The sequence below is a fragment of the Oncorhynchus nerka genome, linkage group LG21 (assembly GCF_034236695.1).
Source record: "Oncorhynchus nerka isolate Pitt River linkage group LG21, Oner_Uvic_2.0, whole genome shotgun sequence".
NCBI classification, from domain to species: domain Eukaryota; kingdom Metazoa; phylum Chordata; class Actinopteri; order Salmoniformes; family Salmonidae; genus Oncorhynchus; species Oncorhynchus nerka.
The window spans coordinates 15,395,224-15,416,016 of NC_088416.1; the positions used below are offsets into that span (position 1 = coordinate 15,395,224).

At 42.1% G+C, this 20,793-nt stretch overlaps 1 pseudogene; it reads left to right on the forward strand.

Moving 5' to 3' along the window:
- Positions 1-7,377: 7,377 nt before the first annotated feature.
- On the forward strand, positions 7,378-19,152 carry LOC115125900 (zinc finger protein 501-like; annotated as a pseudogene).
- The last annotated feature ends 1,641 nt before the right edge of the window (positions 19,153-20,793 follow it).

Genomic DNA, 20,793 nt, shown 5'->3' on the forward strand with positions numbered 1-20,793 from the left:
TAGGACAAGAGAATTGGAATGCAGCCCTAGGACAAGAACCTGGAATGCAGCCCTAGGACAAGTGAACTGGAATGCAGCCCTATGACAAATGAACTGGAAGGCAGCCCTAGGACAGGTGAACTGGAATGCAGCCCTAGAGAGCCTAGAACAAGTGAACTGGAATGCAGCCCTAGGACAAATGAACTGGAATGCAGCCCTAGGACAGGTGACCTGGAATGCAGCCCTAGAACAAGTGAACTGGAATGCAGCCCTAGGAAAAGTGAACTGGATTGCAGCCCTAGGACAAGTGACCTTGAATCCAGCCCTAGGACAAGTGAACTGGAATGCAGCCCTGGACAAGAGAATTGGAATGCAGCCCTAGGACAAGTATATTGGAATGCAGCCCTAGAACAAGTGAACTGGAATGCAGCCATAGGACAATATACCTGGAATGCAGCCATAGGACAAGATACCTGGAATGCAGCCCTAGGACAAGTATATTGGAATGCAGCACTAGAACAAGTGAACTGGAATGCAGCCCTAGAACATGTGAACTGGAATGCAGCCCTAGATCAAGTGAACTGGAATGCAGCCCAAGAACAAGTGAACTGGAATGCAGCCCTAGGAAAAGTGACTGGAATGCAGTCCAAGAACAAGTGAACTGGAATGCAGACCTAGGACAAGTGAACTGGAATGCAGCCCTAGGACAAGTGAACTGAAATGCAGCCATAGACAAGATACCTGGAATGCAGCCCTATGACAAGTCTACTGGAATGCAGCCCAAGAACAAGTGAACTGAAATGCAGCCCTAGATCAAGTGAACTGGAATGCAGCCCTAGGACAAGTGAACTGGAATGCAGCCCAAGAACAAGTGAACTGGAATGCACTCCTAGGACAAGTGAACTGGAATGCAGCCCTAGGACAAGTGACCTGAAATGCAGCCCAAGGACAAGTGAACAGGAATGCAGCCCTAGGACAGGTGAACTAGAATGCAGCCCTAGGACAGGTGAACTAGAATGCAGCCCTAGGACAAGTGTAGTGGAATACAGCCCTAGGACAAGTGAACTGGAATGCAGCCTTAGGACAAGTCTACTGTAATGCAGCCCTAGAACAAGTGAACAGGAATGCAGCCCTAGGACAGGTGAACTAGAATGCAGCCCTAGGACAAGTGTAGTGGAATACAGCCCTAGGACAAGTCTACTGTAATGCAGCCCTAGAACAAGTGAACTGGAATGCAGCCCTCGGACAAGTGAACTGGAATGCAGCCATAGGACAAGATATCTGGAATGCAGCCCTAGAACAAGTGAACTGGAATGCAGCCCTAGATCAAGTGAACTGGAATGCAGCCCAAGAACAAGTGAACTGGAATGCAGCCCTAGGACAAGTGACTGGAACGCAGCCCAAGAACAAGTGAACTGGAATGCAGACCTAGGACAAGTGAACTGGAATGCAGCCCTAGGACAAGTGAACTGAAATGCAGCCATAGACAAGATAGCTGGAATGCAGCCCTAAGACAAGTCTACTGGAATGCAGCCCAAGAACAAGTGAACTGAAATGCAGCCCTAGATCAAGTGAACTGGAATGCAGCCCTAGGACAAGTGAACTGGAATGCAGCCCAAGAACAAGTGAACTGGAATGCACTCCTACGACAAGTGAACTGGAATGCAGCCCTAGGACAAGTGAACTGGATTGCAGCCCTAGGACATTTGACCTAGAATGCAGCCCTAGGACAAGTGAACAGGAATGTAGCCTTAGGACAAGTCTACTGTAATGCAGCACTAGAACAAGTGAACTGGAATGCAGCCCTCGGACAAGTGAACTGGATTGCAGCCCTAGGACAAGTGACCTTGAATGCAGCCCTAGGACAAGTGAACTGGAATGCAGCCCTAGAACAATTGAACTGGAATGCAGCCATAGGACAAGTAAACTGGAATGCAGCCCTATGACAAATGAACTGGAAGGCAGCCCTAGGACAAGTGAACTGGAATGCAGCCCTAGAGAGCCTAGAACAAGTGAACTGGAAGGCAGCCCTAGAACAAGTGAACTGGAATGCAGCCCTAGAGAGCCTAGAACAAGTGAACTGGAATGCAGCCCTAGAACAAGTGAACTGGAATGCAGCCCTAGGACAAATTGACTGGAATGCAGCCCTAGGACAAGTGAACTGGATTGCAGCCCTAGGACAAGTGACCTTGAATGCAGCCCTAGGACAAGTGAACTGGAATGCAGCCCTAGAACAATTGAACTGGAATGCAGCCATAGGACAAGTAAACTGGAATGCAGCCCTATGACAAATGAACTGGAAGGCAGCCCTAGGACAAGTGAACTGGAATGCAGCCCTAGAGAGCCTAGAACAAGTGAACTGGAAGGCAGCCCTAGAACAAGTGAACTGGAATGCAGCCCTAGAGAGCCTAGAACAAGTGAACTGGAATGCAGCCCTAGAACAAGTGAACTGGAATGCAGCCCTAGGACAAATTGACTGGAATGCAGCCCTAGGACAAGTGAACTGGATTGCAGCCCTAGGACAAGTGACCTTAAATGCAGCCCTAGGACAAGTGTAGTGGACTGCAGCCGTAGGTCAAGTGTACTGGAATGCAGCCCTAGGACAAGAGAACTGGAATGCAGCCCTAGGACAAGTAAACTGGAATACAGCCCTAGGACAAGTGAACTGGAATGCAGCCCTAGGACAAGTGAACTGGAATGCAGCCCTAGGATAAGTGACCTGGAATGCATCCCTAGGACAAGATAATTGGAATGCAGCCCTAGGACAAGTGTAGTGGAATGCAGCCCTAGGACAAGTGACCTGGAATGCAGCCCTAGGACAAGTGAACTGGAATGCAGCCCTATGACAAATGAACTGGAAGGCAGCCCTAGGACAAGTTAACTGGAATGCAGCCCTAGAGAGCCTAGAACAAGTGAACTGGAATGCAGCCCTAGAACAAGTGAACTGGAATGCAGCCCTAGGACAAATGAACTGGAATGCAGCCCTAGAACAAGTGAACTGGAATGCAGCCCTAGGACAAGTGAACTGGATTGCAGCCCTAGGACAAGTGACCTTGAATGCAGCCCTAGGACAAGTGAAATGGAATGCAGCCCTGGGACAAGAGAATTGGAATGCAGCCCTAGGACAAGTGTACTGGATTGCAGCCGTAGGACAAGTTCCCCCCCTTAAAAGACCTAGATGCACTATTGTAAAGTGGCTGTTCCACTGGATGTCATAAGGTGAAAGCACCAATTTGTAAGTCGCTCTGGATAAGAGCGTCTGCTAAATGACTTAAATGTAATGTAAATGTAAGTGACCTGGAATGCAGCCCTAGGACAAGTGAACTGAAATGTAGCCCTAGAACAAGTGAACTGGAATGCAGCCCTTGGACAAGTGAACTGGAACAAAGTCTCGTTGTTGTCTGGTAAATATTGTCTATCTAATAAGGTGAAAGAAGCATCATACAAACTCATTCATAGAATCTACCCTGTAAAGACCTTTATTATACACAATTTAAAATAGCTATTGATAACAAATGTGTATTTTGTGATTGTGACCCAGAGACTCTTGACCATTTTCTTGGGGACGGCTCTCATGTCAGAAGATTTTATTTTAAAATAAACAACTATTAATGCTAATCTGATATTATGTTTTATTTATCCAAATGATATGGACCCTGATTTAACTTTCATTGTTCATTTATTTATCTTTCATGGAAGATTCTTTGTCCATAAAATGAAGTGGACAAACCCCTCTTCACATAATTTAAGATATAATTAAAATATTTTTTTGAAGTGATCAGTAAATGGAAAAACAAAAAAGCAATACGCACCATAAAAGTATTTAACAAATTGAAAATTAATCTTGATATGTAATACCTCTGTTTGTTAGGTTAATGTACTCTTGTTTGTATATTTCTGTTTTTTGTTGTTGTATTTGTTGTGTTCATAATAAAAACGAAGTTACTAAGTCTTTAACCACACTGTGTTGTTATTCTGGTGAGAAAAACTCATGCTTCCTAAACTAAAATCTACATTTTCCTCAACTGCGTCCAGTCAGCAGATGGACGAGATGCCGCTTAGGCCGCCCGTTGTGACTCCGTCAATAATTCAGCAGAGCAAGTTTGTATGAAGGTCTGGTTATTAAATGGGTACATAGTTCAATAGTAATATCCTGTAAAAACCTCTGGTGATGAACTTTGCTGCCCTGATTCCAGTTGTCCACATTTCTGGAAGAACCTATTCAAGTAAGTAAGTAAATAGATTTTGAAAATGGAAAAAAACGATTATATTATTAGCTAACTAGCTACAGTGCAGGCTAACTCAAATGAGCTGCTAAATGAGCTATCTAGACAACTTCAAATACTGTATAGATAGCTAGCTAAGTGAATTAAATATCACCAGCTACCTAACTTCATATTAGCTAGCTATCTTGATGTATTTATCACTGTAAAAAACAAACTCCAAATGCATTTGTAGGTAGCTAGCTAACAGCCATGGAGGAGGGTGAAAGCAGCCCCAACTGTCAGTGAGAGAGGAGGCTATTCTGGATAGGGCAGGTACTTTTGTGTAGTTCCTGGCCCTAGAAGTGAAGATGGAGATAATAGGACCAAAATATTCAGTGTGGTGTAATTTGACTAGAATGAAGTCTGTTTCTTGTGAGGTTTTCTGTCCTCAGATAAAGAGCGCTATGAAAGCCAGTCTACATATGAAGAGGTCCCAATGAAGATCAGTGGTTCTCAGTCTGGGGACTCAGAGGCACATTGTTGTTTTTGCCTCAGCTCTGCACAGCTGATTCAAATGACCAACTCATCATCAAGCTTCGAGTAGTATTTATGTATTCATTTGTGATGCTATCCTTGATTTGATCCTGTTATTGTCACATGCTACACATGTACATATGTGTGTCCATGCATCTATCAATCCAATGTTGTCATGATTTGTTATCAGGGATATTATACTTTAGTAATCCACAATGACCTGGTGATGTAACAGTCTAATAATTACATTGTCTTCCATATTCCTACAGATACCTTGTAACTGGAGATTCCTTCAAAACTATTGCCTACAGTTACCGCGTAGGGCACTGCAAGGTTGGGTGACCAGGGTCATCTGGGACTGCCTCCTGGAGGAATTCAGGTGTGTGAAGGCTACCGTTAAGAATAGTAAGACACTTCATTACTTCTATAACTAACTAGCTAAATTGTTTGTCCTTGTGGGTCGGTTCATGTTTTTCAGCATAAAGTGCTCTGCAGCCACTTAATGTGGTGTGGACACCAGGTGAGGCCACACACACATTCCTGTTGAACACTGTCGCTTTAACTACCTTATTTTCTCAATAACATTCTCTCTCTTTCACTTCATCCCTCTCTCCCATTCTCCCTAAATCCTCTAGGTTATATCAGCTGTGTTGGTGAACCCCTCCTTCATCTGAACTGGCTACAATAGAGGACACAGCATGATCAGAGGTGAGAGGTCACTTGGTCAGGTCAACAGGAAATATTATTAAAGAGATGCTTTACATTGAAATACAGATAGATGCAGTAGTCCAAGAGTTAATGATCCAAGGTCAGTTTATATTATACAGGAAGTATTATTAAAGATATGCTTTACATTGAAATACAGATAGATGCAGTAGTCCCAGAGTTAATGATCCCAGGTCAGTTTTGCATTTCACCTCCTGATTGATGACTAACAATGTCAGAATAAAAACTAAAAACACAAGGCTTAAACATGCTCTCTCTGTCCCTTTGTCTCTCGTCTGCAGATATGTTTTGTTGTGAGAGGATGCCAACCCCCAGTCCCATCATCGCCACCTCACCTGCTTTTAAGATAACCTTTGGGCCGACTAGAGACACTATTATGTAATTGTGATGAACTGAGAGAATATTTAGCTGCCTTCCCTGCTCCTATGTTTACCTCTTTCCCTTTCTGTCTTTTACACCTCTCCCACCACCTCCTCTTTCTTCCTCTGTTTTTATAATTCACAACAGATGTGCATTGCAGTACAGATTGAACTTGTATTTATAACACTTGGATAACGAGATTTTCAATAAAGCATTTCACATTCTCTACTGGTTGAAATGAAGTGTAATTTGATGAAATACTCCACCTATCCTGTGTTTATCAGATCAATGCAGATGAAGGGCATTAGATGTTGAGATGAACCGGTGTTAGAGTATTTACATGATGCATAGAAAGTGTAGTGTAGTGTTTTTTAACATTATATTTCTGTATATATGAATTAACTAGTTAAATCTTGTTTCTAGTCTATTAGTTACAATGTGTAACCATTGATGTCCCAGGACCAAGATTGGTAAAACACTGTTGAAGTGTATAATTGTAATACATACATGCAGACACAGCGTCATTCAAAGACTGGAATTTGATGCTGCTGGTATTGGATATGACTGAAAAATAATCTCAAAGACATTCATACCTAAACTGCACCTTTATTTGCCAAGGTAGAGTACATGATCAGTGAATATATTAAATGTACAGGCTACAATATGGGGATCTCATGCATGGTAATAACTACATGTATATACGACTTGCATCCTTGGTCCAACATGATATTATATTCTACTCAATCCATAGGCTTCATTAATGTCATTCAGGCTGTTTTTATTTCAAAAAATATTTCCACGACAATAGCTAGCTACGTGATGTCATCTATCTGCAATGGCAAATATCAGCAACGAAAGCTTACAAAATTGTACATTCAATTTGCAGTAAATTCTTCAGCTAGATTCTATACATCCACTGTTTCACAAAACGACAACCTGGTTTGCTGGTTGTTTCAGGAGTCACTAAAACAACCAGGATTACAATTTCATACTCATGTCACAACACCCATAAAGCTAGCCAGTTTAACGTAAAGCTAACTGCTATATCGCGATTTTCGTAAATGAACTATGATTTTTAAAAATGCATCAAAGTTTGTCTCTACATTAACGCACATTCCTGTCAACTGTACATGGTTTTTACTGACGTTATAATCCTTTACATTTATGTCCAGTTCTGTGTCGGGGTACCCCTCTCTCCTAGTATTTCTGTCCGCCATCTTTGCTGATGAAAGTCTAACAGTCACGAGTGCAGCAGCCTCCCCCGGTCCATGAAAGTCAAACAGTCACTAGTCTCTGGTGCAGCAGCGTTCTACCGGTCCGGTAGAACGTTTAGATGCGATGGAACGGTTGACGAAAAAAATTAATTCACAAAAAAATATATTGACTGATATTGATTTATTTAGGGGGGGACTAATGAATATTTTAGTTCTAGTGACGTCCCTGATTCCTACCCTTTAACTTTTTGTCTGGAAATAACATATACATTTTACTCAACTGCGTTACCCACTCCAATCAGCTGTGTGGGAATTTATGGTTATGCTGCTAGTGTGACGTCTAATCTAGTGGACGGAAATCTTATTTCAACAGCAGCAACAATAGTTAGTCAGACACCTCAGTAGCTTGCTAGACAAAATAGCCGAACCAATATATCGCTTTAGTGTATATTAGCCACTGTGTTTTAAACCCACTTCTGTCGTCTTGGTTAGTTATCCGATTTAATTTCATATTTACGGTGTTGTTGTTATTATTCAGCTAGCGGTCTGGTTAAGTTAGCGTTAGCCTAGCTAACATCCCCGACCATGCGGTCACTAAGCTACTCTCCTTCTAATGAAGAGGAGGAAATCACAGTAAAACAAGAAGTAGAGGGTGAGGCCGTTACTGTGAAATTAGAGGAAGACATGTTCAGAGTGAAAGAGGAGGAGGATGTTACAGTAAAAGGAGAGGATGAAGCAGTTTATGGAGTGAAAGAGGAGGAGGAAATGACTGTTACATCGAAAAAGGAGGAGGAAGAAGAGGAGGAAACTGGATATCTGGGCCTGGTTTCCCAAACGCATCTTAAGGCATCCAATGGTTCTAACGATGAATTAAGCCATAAGATGGTTTTGAGAAACCGTTCCCTGATTAACACTAGTAAGTACTGTCTTAAAAACAGAGGCACAAACTCTGCAGTTGAACTGATGTTAGGTGTTAAAGCAGAAATCTGCAATTGCTACATCCATATTGTGACTTAAATTGTTTATTTATAGACATTGATTCTTGAAGAATATAACACGTATAACACATGCCTCATGAGCTTAGTTCAACTGCTGTACCAACTGCTGTACCCCATCAGAACCCCAAATAAGCTTTTTTTACTATAATGTTTAGAAACCATGTAAATCAACACTGTATCGCCTCAACATGGTTCATACTATAATGTTGATATCATGGATGGTCAGTCCTTGCATCCATAGGTCTGTCTGTAGTTACATTTCTCCAACCCCATAATCATTTTATTACCAGAACAGTGGTGGAATGACAGATTTGTTATTGTTTGAACTGCAGATTGCTGGGTTGTGTGTTTTTTTTTTTAAACAGCAACAAAATGGCTGTCCAGAGACTTACATTTACATTTACATTTAAGTCATTTAGCAGACGCTCTTATCCAGAGCGACTTACAAATTGGTTTGGTAAACAGCTGAGGGATGGGAGAAGGAGAAGTGTAACCACTCTCACATTCATAGAGAGAGCTATTGTAGCAACTGTAACCTAACTCCTAGCGACCTCGTCAAGAAGTTCAGACATCTTGGCGTAACAGTTATAAGGTGTTGGCTTGACAGTCGCTGGACCCAGGTTTGAGTTCAGCTCAGGGCTACCCCCAGAATTCACTACACTATGAATACAAGGACTGGCCATCCATGATGTCATAATGATAGTTTAACCAGCGGTTGATACGTCATTGTATAATATTCAGCCAATTTTTCATGCCCTTACATTAAAGGCAAGACATACCTAGATTCAATTACATTCATAAATTGGTTTGAAACCTTTGTTTTAAACCCTTCTCAAAGTTGGTGCCTTGGCGGATAAAAAAAAATGTTTGTCATGAAACACTATTTTTTTATTTAATTTAAATGTAACCTTTATTTAACTAGGCAAGTCAGTTAAGAACAAATTCTTATTTACAATGACTGCCTACCCCAGACGACAATGGGCCAATTGTGCGCCCCCCTATGGGACTCCCAACCACGGCCGTTTGTGATACAGCCTGGATTTGGACCAGAGTGTCTGTAGTGACACCTCAAGCACTGAGATGCAGTATCTGCTGTGCCACTCGAGAGCCCCAGAATCATGTTCCAGTGCTGTCCCCAACTAAAATACATATTGGTCAACTAAGAGTCATTTTCTTTCTACCGTTCGCCCCATGTGTTTTTAAATCTATATGTACTGAACTTGTCTGATGCTTTAAGCACGCTGTTTGATTAAATAAATTATACACACAAATGACTAGAGGGAGCCAGTCATCAATATAACCTGACCAGAGGGAGCCGGTCGTCAACGTGACCCGACCAGAGGGAGCCGGTCGTCAACGTGACCCGACCAGAGGGAGCCGGTCGTCAACGTGACCCGACCAGAGGGAGCCGGTCGTCAGCGTGACCCGACCAGAGGGAGCCGGTGGTCATCGTGACCCGACCAGAGGGAGCCGGTGGTCATCGTGACCCGACCAGAGGGAGCCGGTGGTCATCGTGACCCGACCAGAGGGAGCCGGTGGTCATCGTGACCCGACCAGAGGGAGCCGGTGGTCATCGTGACCCGACCAGAGGGAGCCGGTGGTCATCGTGACCCGACCAGAGGGAGCCCCCCCCCTCCCCCGTCTGCTGCTGGACTTCATCAATTCTGCTGTTCTGCTCCTGAAATGTTCAGTAATAGACTACACCAGCAGTCAGCAACCTTATCCAGTTGGAGGGTCAATTTATCTGACCATTTCTACCAATCTGTGTGCCAGTTATGATTTTCATATGTACATTTTTCTGAAACAGTTTAATTTGCTGTATATGGATTTGCTATAGTGGCTAACGCCCTTGTCCTGAAGCTAGCACCAGTTAGCCTTGAGCCAGGTGCATCTACCGGCTAGCAAACAAAATTACTCCAGCTACAATATCTCTTGCGTAGTCATGACTACCTAACGGCTTCCCTGGTTCATATATTGCTGTTCACTTGGCTACATATGTCTGCTGGACTGTTCATTAATCACGGTTCTCCGTTTTGTATAACTGTCGGCCCCAGCCTCGAACTCAGGCCCTCTGTGTAGTTAACTGACCCTCTCTGCCCATTCATCGCCATTTTACCTGTTGTTGTTGTCTTAGCTGATTAACTGTTGTCTTACCCGTTGTCTTAGCTAACTCTCCCAATCAACACGTGATTGCTTTATGCCTCGCTTTATGTCTCTCTAATATCAATAATCCTTGTCTACTGTTGTGTAGGGTAGTTATCATTGTTTTGTTTTACTGCATAGCCCCTAGTCCCACTCAACATGCCTCAGAGAACTAATTTGTCCCACCTCCCACACATGCGGTGACCTCACCTAGCATAACTGGTGCCTCCAGTAGATGCAACCGCTTATCGTCACTATGTCTAGGTTTACCTCTACTGTACCCGCACCCTACCATACCCCTCTCTGTACATTATGCCTTGAATCTATCCTGCCACGCCCAGAAATCTGCTCCTTTTATTCTCTGTTCACAACGCACTAGACGACCAGTTCCCAATTTGTAAGTCGCTCTGGATAAGAGCGTCTGCTAAATGACTTAAATGTAAATGTAAATGATAGCCTTTAGCCGTACCCTCGTCCTACTCCTCTGTTCCTCGGGTGATGTAGAGGTTAATCCAGACCCTGCGTGTCCCCAGGCTCTCTCATTTGTTGACTTCTGTAACCATAAACGCCTTGGTTTCATGCATGTTAACATCAGATGCCTCCTCCCTAAGTTTGTTTTTCTCACTGCTTTAGCACACTCCGCCAACCTTGATGTCCTTGCTGTGTCTGAATCCTGGCTTTGGAAGGCCACCAAAAATTCAGAAATTTCCATCCCCATCTTCAACATTTTCCGTCAAGTTAGAACTGCCAAAGGGGGGAGGAGTTGCAATCTATTGCAGAGGATGGCCTGCACATTTCTATCATACTTTCCAGGTCCATGCCCAAACAGTTCGAGCTTCTAATTTTAAAAATGATTTTTCTCCAGAAATAAGTCTCTCCCTGTTGCCGTCTGTTACAGACCCCCCTCAGCTCCCAGCTGTGCCCTGGACACCATATGTGAATTCATTGCCCCCCATCTATCTTCAGAGTTTGTTCTGTTACCGAAACTGCGATATGCTTAACCTCTCTAGGGGGTGTGGGACGCTACCATCCCACATAGCCAACATCCAGTGAAATTGCAGAGCGCCAAATTCAAAAACAGAAATACTCATTCTAAAAATTAATGAAACATACAAGTGTTATACATCGGTTTAAAGATTAACTTCTTGTTAATCCAACCACGGTGTCAGATTTAAAAAAAGCTCAAGGCGAAAGCATACCATGCAATTATCTGAGATCAGCGCCCAGCAGACAAATCATTGCAAACAGTTACCAGCCAAGTAGAGGAGTTACACAAGTCAGAAATAGCAATAAAATGATTCACTTACCTTTGATGATCTTCATATCGTTGCCCTCACAAGACTACCATTTACTCAATAAATGTTAGTTTTGTTCGATAAAGTCTCTTTATATACAAAAACCTCTGTTTGGTTCACATGTTTTGTTCAGTAATCCACAGGCTCCAAAGCAATCACAACAGCCAGACGAAAAGTATCAGTAAAGTTTGTAGAAACATGTCAAACGATGTTTATAATCAATGCTCAGGTTGTTTTTAGCCTAAATAATAGATAATATTTCAACCGGACAATAACGTTGTCAATATAAAAGGTAAACAAGAAAGTCGCTCTCTCGGTCTCACACATGAAAAATCTCTGGGATACTGAATGGTCCACTCATTCAGAGTGGTCTTACACTCTCATTTTTCAGAATACAAGCCTGAAACCATTTCTAAAGACTGACATCTAGTGGATGCCATAGGAAGTGCAATTTGAGTCCTAAGTCAATCGAATCTGTATAGGCATTCAATGGAAAACTACAAAAATATAAAAATCCCACTTCCTGTATGGATTTTTCTCAGGTTTTCGCCTGTCATATAAATTCTGTTATTCTCACAGACATTATTTTAACAGTTTTGTAAACTGTGTTTTCTATCCAAATCTACCAAGTTTGCTTTCATCCGGAGGTGAAAATAGTGCCCCCTACCCTAGTGAGGTTAACACCCTGGCCGTCCTACAATCAAAGCTAGATGCCCTCAATCTCACACAAATTATCAAGGAACCCACCAGGTAAAGCCCTAAATCTGTAAACATAGGCACCCTCATAGATATTATCCTGACCAACTTGCCCTCCAAATACACCTCTGCTGTTTTCAATCAGGATCTCAGCGATCACTGCCTCATTTCCTGCATCCGTTAGGGGTCCGCGGTCAAACGACTACCCCTCATCATTGTCAAACGCTCCCTAAAACACTTCTGCAAGCAGGCCTTTCTAATTGACCTGGCCCGGGTATCCTGGAAGGATATTGACCTCATCCTGTCAGTAGGGGATGCCTGGTTGTTCTTTAATTGTAATTTCCTCACCACCTTAAATAAGCATGCCCTTTCAAAAATGTATAACTAAGAACAGATATAGCACTTGGTTCACTCCAGACCTGACTGCCCTCGACCAGCACAAAAACATTGAATACTCTCTGCGATATGCAACTTTTCAGAGAAGTCGGGAACCGATATACACAGTCAGTTAGGAAAGCAAAGGCTAGCTTTTTCAAACAGAAATGTGAATCCTGTAGCTCTAACTGAGGCTAGGAAACACTGTCACCACCGATAACTCCACGATAATCGAGAATTTCAACCAGCATTTCTCTACCGCTGGCCATGCTTTCCTCCTGGCTACCCCAACCCTGGCCAACAGCTCCCCACGCCCTGCAGCTACTTCCCCAAGCCTCCCCAGCTTCTCCTTCACCAAAATCCAGATAGCTGATGTTAGAGTAGCAACCTGGACCCGTACAAATCAGCTGGGATAGACAATCTGGACCGTCTCTTTCTAAAATTATCCTCCGCCATTGTGGCAACCCCTATTACTACTCTGTTCAACCTCTCTTTCGTATCGTTCGACATTCTTAAAGATTGGAACGCTTCCGCGGTCATCCCCCTCTTTAAAGTGGGTGGCACTGTAGACCCAAACTATTACAGACCTATATCCATCCTGCCCTGCCATTCTAAAGTCAAGTTAACAAATAGATCACTGACCATTTTGAATCCCACCATACCTTCTCCGCTGTGCAATCCAGTTTTCCGAGCTGGTCACGGGTGCACCTCAGCCACGCTCAAGGTACTAAACGATGTAACAGCTATTGAAAAAAGACAGTACTGTGCAGCCGTCTTCATCAACCTAGCCAAGGCTTTCGACTTTGTCAATCACCGTATTCTTATCGGCAGACTCAACAGCCTTCGTTTTTCAAATGACTGACTCGCCTGGTTCACCAACTACTTCTCAGACAGAGTTCAGTGTGTCAAATCGGAGGGCCTGTTGTCCGGACCTCTGGCAGTCTCTATGGAGGTACCACAGGGTTCAATTCTCAGACTCTTTTCTTTGTATATACCAACGATGTTGCTCATGCTGCGGGTGACTCCTTGATCTACCTCTACGCAGATGACACCATTCTGTATACATCTGGCCCTTCTTTGGACACTGTTAACAAACCTCCAAACGCGCTTCAGTGCCATTCAACACTCCATCCGTGGACTCCAACTGCTCTTAAAACGCTAGCAAAACTAAATGTATGCTCTTCAACCGATCGCTGCCCGCACCCCACCACTACTCTGGATGGTTCTAACTTAGAATATGTGGACAACTATAAATACCTAGGTGTTTGGCTAGACTGTAAACTCTCCTTCCAGACTAATATTATGCATTTCCAATCCAAAATTAAGTCTTCCTATTTCGATTCATCGCTACCTTCACTCACGCTGCCAAACATACCCTCGTAAAACTTATCCTACCGATCCTTGACTTTGGAGATGTCATTTTCAAAATAGCCTCCAACACTACTCAGCAAACTGGATGAAGTCTATCACAGTGCCATCCATTTAGTTACCAAAGCCCCATATACCACTCACCACTAGGACCTGTATGCTTTCATCGGCTGGCCCTCGCTACGTGTTCGTCGCCAAACCAACTGGGTCCAGGTCATCTATAAGTCTTTGCTAGGCCGCCTTTCCTCAGCTCACTGGTCACCATAGCAACACCCACCCCTAGCACGTGCTCCAGGAGGTATATCTCACTGGTCATCCCCAAAGCCAACACCTACTTTGGCCGCATTTCCTTCCAGTTCTCTGCTGCCAATGACTGGAACGAATTGCAAAAATCGCTGAAGTTGGAGACATATCTCCCTCACTAACTTTAAGAATCAGCTATCTGAGCAGCTTACCGACCGATTGCTGATAGCCCATCCAACTGCCTTCCTCATCCCCATGTTTTTATTGATTTTTTTTGCTCTTTTGCACACCAGTATTTCTTCTTGCACATCTATCACTCGTGTTAATTTGTTAAATTGTTTAATACTTCGCTACTATGGCCTATTTATTGCCTTACCTTCGTACTCCATTTGCACACACTGTATATAGATTTTTCTATTGTGTTATTGACTGTACTTTTGTTTATCCCACTTAACTCTGTGTTGTTTTTGTCACACTGCTTTGCTTTATCTTGGCCAGGTTGCAGTTGAGAACTTATTCTCATCTAGCCTACCTGGTTAAATAAAGGTGAAATATATATATATTTTTTTAAATAGTAGCTTTATAGACAACACTCAAATCGATACTGTCATTAACGCAGTTCTTCAATAATTACACATCATTCTTAATACTGTAGCTGTTTAGTTACAGTCACATGTTCAACTGTCATCAGAAGATCCAGGAAATCATTTTCTGAATGCCAGTCAAATGAGAAACATCACGACATGCAACAACAATCAAAGTGCTTCTTCATTCATTACTCTGGTCAAGACAGTTATGCCATGTTCCACGTTGGATCCAACATCCCTAACAAATTGTTGTTTATAATGTTATTGTCTGCTTGATTTACTGTAGGGTCTCGTTGGTCTGTTTGTACACAGAGATACTTGGCTCATAATGTGTAGAGAACTTTTCCTTGATGGATAGACTATTGTACAACACAGAGCTGTTTTCCTATATTTGTTGTTAGGTGAAATTATGGGTCCTACAGTAGATCTATGCAAACTGTCAATTTGGCAAACAGTGTACAAACTCTCATTGTCAGGCTGATGAAAAAGCCAAAGAGCATTTTACTGGTTGAAGTGTTTTAAGTACAAAGCGGTTGATTTGCGATGATGTACACAAACATTATATTAACCTCATAGTCCGATCCATCCCGGATCCGGTATCGTGATTACAGCCTCAAGCTCATTACCATAACGCAACGTTAACGATTTCTAAAAATCGCAAATGAAATGAAATAAATATGCCTGCTCTCAAGCTTAGCCTTTTCTTAACAACACTGTCATCTCAGATTTTCAAAATATGCTTTTGAACCATAGAAAATCAATCATTTGTGTAAGAGTGTTGATGGCTAGCTTAGCATTTAGCGTAGCATTTAGCACGCAACATATTCACAAAAACCAGCAAAGGAATCAAATAAAATAATTTACCTTTGAAGAACTTCAGATGTTTCAATGAGGAGACTCTCAGTTACATAGCAGATGTCCAGTTTTTCCTGAAAGATTCTTTGTGTAGGACAAATCGCTCCGTTTTGTTACTACGCATTTGGCTACCGAAACTAACCGAAAATTCAGTCACCTAAACGTCTAACTTTTTTCCGAATTAACTCCATAATATCGACTGAAACATGGCAAACGTTGTTTGAATCAATCCTCAAGGTGTTTTGTCATATATCTCTTCATTGATATGCCGTTCGTGGAAGCATTGTTTCTTCTCAGAATCCCATGGAAAAATACCAGCAGATGAGTTTTGCGCACCAATTTCCACGCAGGACACCGTGCGGACACTCGGCAAATGTAGTCTATTATGGTCAATCTTCCAATGATATGCCTGCAAATACGTCACAATGCTCCAGACCCCTTGGGGAAATGATAGAAAGGGTAGGCTCATTCCTGTCGCATTCACAGCCATATAAGGAGATAATGGAAAACGTAGCTTCAGAAATCCTGTTCATTTCCTGGTTGCAGAAACATCTTGGTTTTGCCTGAAGCTTTTGTTCTAGGGCACTCACAGTGAAAATATTTGCAGTTCTGTAAACGTCAGAGTGTTTTCTTTCCAAAGCTATCAATTCCATGCATAGTCGAGCATCTTTTCGTGACAAAATATTGCGCTTAAAACGGGCACGTCTTTTTATCCAAAAATTAAATACTGCCCCTAGAGTCTTAAGAGGTTTTAAGCAGGACATTCAAAAGAGCCTGACAATTATAATCCAAAGTAGAGTGAAATGCATTCATTAGCAACCTGGAAATGGAGGTTACTCCCCTGAGTGTCCCCCATTCAGAATACATTGTGAAATATGAAAATCTTTGCTCCAGGCAGATATACTACATACAATTTTAGCAAACACAGAAAGGAGACCAAAAGTCGTCTGGCACACTGCTTAGTTTCAACAACATGAATAACTTATTTCTAGTCTACAAACTTAGATGTTACTACAAATTTGAAAACAAGACAAAATATGACTATTGGTGCTCCTTTTAAGACAAATGTCAAATAATCATTACAGACGTCAATTGTTGCCAACAGCGTAGCCATGATGTTGTATATCACCTTTTACAGTGGATTTCTGCTGTTGTGGGCCTTTAACCATCTGTATTACTTTGTCATTCACACAGGAGAGAGAACTGTCTACCATGGGTCCTCTTGGGAGCCTCAACAACCTCATGATGCTGACAAGGCAGAGAAGAGTCTCTCCAGATCAGAACTCCTCAAGAAACACCAGCAGAGACCCACGGGAAAGAAATCGTATTGCTGCTCTGACTGTGGGAAAAGATTCACCTCATCAGCAGGCATTAAAATTCATCAGAGAATCCACACTTTAGAGAAACCTTATTGCTGTACTCAATGTGGGAAGAGTTTTGATGCATCAAGCCATCTTATTGTACACCAAAGAACACACACAGGAGAGAAACCATATTGCTGTGATCAATGTGGGAAGAGGTTTACTCAGCTATGCAACCTAATATCACACCAGAGAATACATACAGGAGAGAAACCTTATAGCTGTGATCAATGTGGGAAGAGTTTTACTCAGCTATGCACCCTAATATCACACCAGAGAATACACACAGGAGAGAAACCGTACAGCTGTGATGAATGTGGGAAGAGTTTTGCAAGGTCGAGCAATCTGACTCTTCACCAGAGAACACACACAGGAGAGAAATCTTATATCTGTGATCAATGTGGGAAGAGTCTTACTCGGCTAAGCAGCCTGATATCACACCAGAGAATACACACAGGAGAGAAACCGTACAGCTGTGATGAATGTGGGAAGAGTTTTGCAAGGTCGAGCAATCTGACTCTTCACCAGAGAACACACATAGGAGAGAACCCCTATAGTTGTACTCAATGTGGGAAGTTTTTTTTTACATCTAGCCATCTGAAGATACACCAGAGAAGACACACAGGAGAGAAACCTTATAGCTGTACTCAATGTGGGAAGTGTTTTGTTCAATCTAGCCATCTGAAGAAACATCAGAGAACACACACAGGAGAGAAACCTTATAGCTGTACTCAATGTGGGAAGAGTTTTGTTCAATCTGGGGAAGTGAAGATACACCAGAGAACACACACAGGAGAGAAACCCTATTGCTGTACTCAATGTGGGAAGAGTTTTGTTCAATCTAGCCATCTGAAGAAACACCAGAGAACACACACAGGAGATAAACCCTATAGCTGTGATCAATGTGGGAAGCATTTTACTCAGTCAAGCCACTTGACAGCACACCAGAGAACACACACAGGAGAGAAACCTCATAGCTGTACTCAATGTGGGAAAAGTTTTACTCAGTCAAGCCACCTGATAGCACACCAGAGAACACATACAGGAGAGAAACCTTATAGCTGTGATACTCTGATATAAGATATCTGATTAAACATAAGAAAATACATGCATGAAGGAGTTTTTTCATGATATCAAACATTGTAGAATGAGTATTTTAATGATGTCACAATGTAGAAGGTTTTAACATTGTAAAAGGAGTATTTGGTTGCTGATTGTCTCAAGGGTGGGCAGTCAAAAAGTTTTGCTTTTAGCCTGTGCATCACAATTGATTTTGACTGCAAGTTTTTCCCGTATTGGAGATGAGTTTTGTTTGGGCTCCTTCCAAGGGGACGAGAGTTCTAGAAGCAAGTGAGTTTAAGGATTCTATAGAAAGAAAAAGAAACTATACGATTGTATATTATTATTTAGAAATAAATGTTTTTTAAATTGTTTTTAATTGTTGACAGCCTGTAGACACCATGTTTATATTGTAGAAGGTGAAGTATTGTAGTAGAGAATGTGAAATGGAAGTTATTTTCTGTTGGTGGTGAGCAAACTTTTCCAACAACAATATAGGATATATTTGTTGTTTTAAGGGGAAAAGTGTTACAAGGCTTTCGTTTTTCCATTTATGTTTTGAGGTTGGACTTTAGCCCGTAGGAAAAGGGGATACCTAGTCTGTACAACTGAATGCGTTCAACTGAAATGTGTCTTCAGTGCACTGATTGGTGTCACCTCGTTAGTCAGTATGTGTTACATCTGTGCTGGCTTGTCCATCTCATCAGTGGGAAGGTGTTTCACCCGACCTGGTCCAGGTTCTATTTTAAGAGTGTCTGGCCCAGTGCTCCAGTTGTCTTGATAGATGTGGAGAGTCAACACCTTTAGTTGCTCCACCTTTTTGGTTTGCTTCCTGTCTTTAATTTGGTGTGGGTTTTTCTTTTGTTCTTCTTGGGCAGATTTAGTGTTCCCATGGTGGGTGTCTTTTATGTCCCAGTTGTTGTCACTAGTCAAATTCCAGTGGACACCCCCATAGTGTCTTTCAGAGTCCCTCCTAAAAACAAGCCAATATATTGGGTTGGATATTGCGTTCAATTAATATTTTAATCAATGGAATTTCCTTAATGTTTGTTAATCTTCTGTTGTTTGTATTCATTTTGTTTTTTTCCTGTGAAGCCATTGGGTTGCATCCATGTCTGAAATGTGCTGTATAAATAAAGCTTGATTTGATTTGAACATATTGCAAAACAAATTAACCTCATGACTGACAATCAACAGACTTAATTATTTCTTTTAACCTTTATTTAACTAGGCAAGTCAGTTAAGAACAAATGCTTATTTACAATGATTGCCTACCAGGGAACAGTGCTGCCTTGTTCAGGGGCAGAACATATTTTTACCTTGTCAGCTCTAACCACTAGGCTACCTGCTGCCCTCTTGCATAACTAATGAGCACATATTTTAGTCCATCTTAGTACGAAAAACAGTATCAATTCAGTGTATCTTCCACTATGTCAAAACAGTTTCACTTTTCAACCAACCCAGTACATTTGTTGAAACTGAAAAGTTTTGAAAATCAACAATCCGTTAAAGGATTCAACAACTGTAAACTGAAACAAACAATTGGATCAAACAGATCAATCCCACTGGACATTAGGTTTCATTCAGACCCTGCAGGGCTTAGATTAAGCCAGGACTAGTTAAACTAGGACATTTAAGAAGCTTTCCCGAACATGGCTTAGTTAGTCTGAGACTGGAGTCAGGTAAGTAAGCCTAAATGAGGACACCTGGGTTAAGCCTGATTAGGTTCAGTATGAACACCTGGGTTAATCTCGATTAGGTTGAGTAATCTTGAGACGAAACAAAGGCAGAGGAAAAATAATTTGTTCAAAAAAACTTTAGTCTATGAAAAAACGCTCCTAAACAAATGTTGTCAAACCATCCACTTATTGAAGGTAAAAACCACACTGCTGCTAGAACAAGCAGGTTGGGCTGCAATTTGCTGTGAATTCAATGTAAATGTTACCACAAGAAGAGTACAACAACTTCAGGTGAGATATCTGCATTATTATCAGGATTACAAGAAGAAACAACAACTAGAGGTGATATATTTAAATGTATTTATTATTTCACCTTTATTTAACCAGGTTGGCAAGTTCTCATTTACAATTGCAGTAATAGACTGCATCCAATATATTGAGTAGGGTATTTGGAGGCTATTTTGTAAATGACATCGCCAAAGTCGAGAATTGGTAGGATGGTCAGTTTTACAAGGGTATGTTTGGCAGCATGAGTAAAGGATGCTTTGTTGCGAAATAGGAAGCCAATTCTAGATTTAACTTTGGATTGGAGATGTTTAATGTGAGTCTGGAAGGAGAGTTTACAGTCTAACAGACACCTAGGTATTTGTAGTTGTCCACGTATTCTAAGTCAGACCCGTCCAGAGTAGTGATGTTGGATAGGCGGGCAGGTGCAGGCAGCGATCGGTTGAAGAGCATGCATTTAGCTTTACTTGTATTTAAGAGCATTTGGAGGCCACAGAAGGAGAGTTGTATGGCACTTATGCTCACCTGGAGGGTTGAGTGTCCAACGAAGGGCCAGAAGTATACAGAATGGTGTCGTCTGCGTAGAGGTGGATCAGAGACTCATCAGCGGCAAGAGCAACATCATTGATGTATACTGAGAAGAGAGTCGGTCCAAGAATTGAACCCTGTGGCACCTCCATAGAGACTGCCAGAGGCCCGGACAACAGATCCTCCGATTTGACACCATGAACTCTATCAGAGAAGTAGTTGGTGAACCAGGCGAGGCAATCATTTGAGAAATCAAGGCTGTCGAGTTTGCAGATGAGGATGTGGTGATTGACAGAGTCGAAAG